We start from the raw sequence: 3,853 nt of genomic DNA, 5'->3' as shown, positions 1-3,853 counted from the left end.
CAAAACTCCCCTGCAGTTTTTGAAATATCCCAAATATCCTAATTTCGAGGCCTGAGCTATATTTTAGAGCCAAATTCTGGCTCTCTGCATGTATTCGCAGTTTGAAATTACGACTTTTTATACCCAACATATGCCAAGTACTGAAAGCGGCGTTTGGTCACATTTGTCCCAAACCCCCCTGCAGTTTGCAAAATATTCCAAACAACCCAATTTCGAGGCCTCAGCCATATTTTATAGCCAAATTCTGGCTCTCTGCACGTATTCGCAGTTTGACATTACGACTTTTTATACCCAACATATGCCACGTACTGAAAGCGGCAGTGAGTCACATTTTGCACAAACTCCCCTGTAGTTTTCAAAATATCACAAACATCCCAATTTCGAGGCCTGGGACATATTTTGGAGCCAAATTCTACTCCCTGCACGTATTCGCAGTTTGAAATTTCGACTTTTTTATACCCAACATATGCGAAGTACTGAAAGCGGCGTTTGGTCACATTTGTCCCAAACCCCCCAGTTGTTTTCAAAAGTATCCCAAACATCCCAATTTCGAGGCCTGAGCCATATTTTGGTCCCAAATTTTGGCTCTATGCACGTATTCGCAGTTTAAAATTACAAATTTTTATACCCAACATAGGCCAAGTCCTGATAGCGGTAGTGAGTCACATTTTGCAAAAACTCCCCTGCAGTTTTCAAAATATCCCAAATATCCTAATTTTGACGCCGTTGAGCTATATTTTGGAGCCAAATTCTGGCTCTCTGCATGTATTCGTAGTTTGAAATTACGACTTTTTATACCCAACATATGCCAAGTACTGAATGCGGCGTTTGGTCACATTTGTCCCAAACCCCCCTGCAGTTTTCAAAATATCCCAAACATCCCAATTTCGAGGCCTGAGCCATATTTTGTAGCCAAATTCTGGCTCTCTGCACATATTCGCAGTTTGATATTACGACTATTTATACCAAACATATGCCAAGTAATGAAAGCGGCAGTGTGTCACATTTTGCACAAACTCCCCTGCAGTTTTCAAAATATCCCAAACATCCCAATTTCGAGGCCTGAGCCATATTTTGGAGCCAAATTCTGGCTCTATGCACGTATTCGCAGTTTAAAATTACGAATTTTTATTCCCCACATATGCCAAGTCCTGATAGCGGCAGTGAGTCACATTTTGCACAAACTCCCGTGCAGTTTTTTAAATATCCCAAATATCCCAATTTCGAGGCCTGAGCCATATTTTGGAGCCAAATTCTGGCTCTCTGCACGTATTCGCAGCTTGAAATTACGAATTTTTATACCCATCATATGCCAAGTACTGAAAGCGGCGTTTTGTCACATTTGTCCCAAACCTCCCTGCGGTTTTTCAAAATATCCCAAATATCGCAATTTCGAGCTCTGAGCCATATTTTGGAGCCAAATTCTGACTCCCTGCACGTATTCGCAGTATGATATTACGACTTTTTATACCCAACATATGCCAAGTACTGAAAGCGGCAGAGTCACATTTTGCACAAACTCCCCTGCAGTTTTCAAAATATCCCAAACATCCCAATTTCGAGGCCTGAGCCATATTTTGCAGCCAAATTCTGGCTCTCTTCAAGTATTCGCAGTTTGAAATTACGACTTTTTTATACCCAACATATGCCAAGTAATGAAAGCGGCGTTTGGTCACATTTGTCCCAAACCCCCCTGCAGATTTCAAAATATCCCAAACATCCCCATTTCGAGGCCTGAGCCATATTTTTGTGCCAAATTCTGGCTCTCTGCAAGTATTCGCATTTGAAATTACGACTTTTTATACCCAACATATGCCAAGTACTGAAAGCAGCGTTTGGTCACATTTGTCCCAAACCTCCCTCAGTTTTCAAAATATCCCAAATATCCAAATTTCCAGGCATGAGCCATATTATGGACCCAAATTCTGGCTCTCTGAACGTATTCGCTGTTTGAAATTACGACTTTTTTATACCCAACATATGACAAGTAATGAAAGCGGCGTTTGGTCACATTGTCCCAAACCCCCCTGCAGTTTGCAAAATATTCCAAACAACCCAATTTCGAGGCCTGAGCTATATTTTGGAGCCAAATTCTGGCTCTCTGCACGTATTCGCAGTTTGAAATTACATCTTTTTATACCCAACATGTACCAAGTACTGAAAGCGGCGTTTGGTCACATTTGTCCCAAACCCCCCTGCAGTTTGCAAAATATTCCAAACAACCCAATTTCGAGGCCTGAGCCATATTTTTGTGCCAAATTCTGGCTCTCTGCACGTGTTCGCAGTTTGAAATTACATCTTTTTTATACCCAACATGTACCAAGTACTGAAATCGGCGTTTGGTCACATTTGTCCCAAACCTCCCTCAGTTTTCAAAATATCCCAATTTCGAGGCCTGAGCCATATTTTGGAGCCAAATTCTGGCTCTTGGCACGTATTCGCGGTTTGACATTACGAGTTTTTATAACCAACATATGCGAAGTACTGAAAGCGGCAGTGAGTCACATTTTGCACAAACTCCCCTGCAGTTTTTGAAATATCCCAAATATCCCAATTTCGAGGCCTGAGCCATATTTTGGAGCCAAACTCTGGCTCTTTGCAAGTATTCGCAGTTTGAAATTTCGACTTTTTATACCCAACATATGCCAAGTACTGAAAACGGCGTTTGGTCACATTTGTACCAAACCTCCCTGCTGTTTTCAAAATATCCCAAATATCCCTATTTCGAGGCCTGAGCCATATTTTGGAGCCAAATTCTGGCTCTCTGCACATATTCGCTGTTTGATATTACGACTTTTTATACCCAACATATGCATAGTACTGAAAGCGGCAGTGAGTCACATTTTGCGCAAACTCCGCTGCAGTTTTCAAAATATCCCAAACATCCAAATTTCGAGGCCTGAGCCATATTTTGAAGCCAAATTCTGGCTCTCTGCACGTATTCGCAGTTTGAAATTACGACTTTTTAATACCCAATATATGAGAAGAACTGAAAGCGGCGTTTGGTCACATTTGTCCTAAACCCCCCTGCACTTTTCAAAATATCCAAAACATCCCAATTTCGAGGCCTAAGCCATATTTTGGAGCCAAATTCTGGCTCTATGCACGTATTCGCAGATTAAAATTACTACTTTTTATACCCAACATATGCCAAGTCCTGATAGCGGCATTGAGTCACATTTTGCACAAACCCCCCTGCAGTTTTCAAAATATCCTAAATATCCCAATTTCGAGGCCTGATCCATATTTTGGAGCCCAATTCTGGCTCTCTGCACGTATTCGCAGTTTGAAATTGCGATTTTTTTATACCCAACATATTCCAAGTACTGAAAGACGCGTTTGGTCACATTTGGCCCAAATACCCCTGCACTTTTCAAAATATCCCAAACATCTCAATTTCGAGGCCTGAGCCATATTTTCGAGCCAAATTCTATGTCTCTGCACGTATTCGCTGTTTAGGATTATGACTTTTTATACGCAACATATGCCAAGTACTGAAAGCGGTGTTTGGTCACATTTGTCCCAAACCTCCCTCAGTTATCAAAATATCCCAAATATCCAAATTTCGAGGCATGAGCCATATTTTGGACCAAATTCTGGCTCTCTGAACGTATTCGCAGTTTGAAATTACGACTTTTTTATTCCCAACATATGCCAAGTAATTAAAGCGGCGTTTGGTCACATTTGTCCCAAACCCCCCTGCAGATTTCAAAATATCCCAAACATCCCAATTTCGAGGCCTGAGCCATATTTCTGTGCCAAATTCTGGCTCTCTGCACGTATTCGCAGTTTGAAATTACGACTTTTTATACCCAACATATGCCAAGTACTGAAAGCGGCGTTTGGTCACATT

The sequence above is a fragment of the Procambarus clarkii genome, chromosome 57 (genome assembly GCF_040958095.1).
Source record: "Procambarus clarkii isolate CNS0578487 chromosome 57, FALCON_Pclarkii_2.0, whole genome shotgun sequence".
Classification (NCBI taxonomy): Eukaryota; Metazoa; Arthropoda; class Malacostraca; order Decapoda; family Cambaridae; genus Procambarus; species Procambarus clarkii.
The sequence above is the reverse complement of the archived record's forward strand: the minus strand, read 5'-3'. Positions refer to the sequence as shown.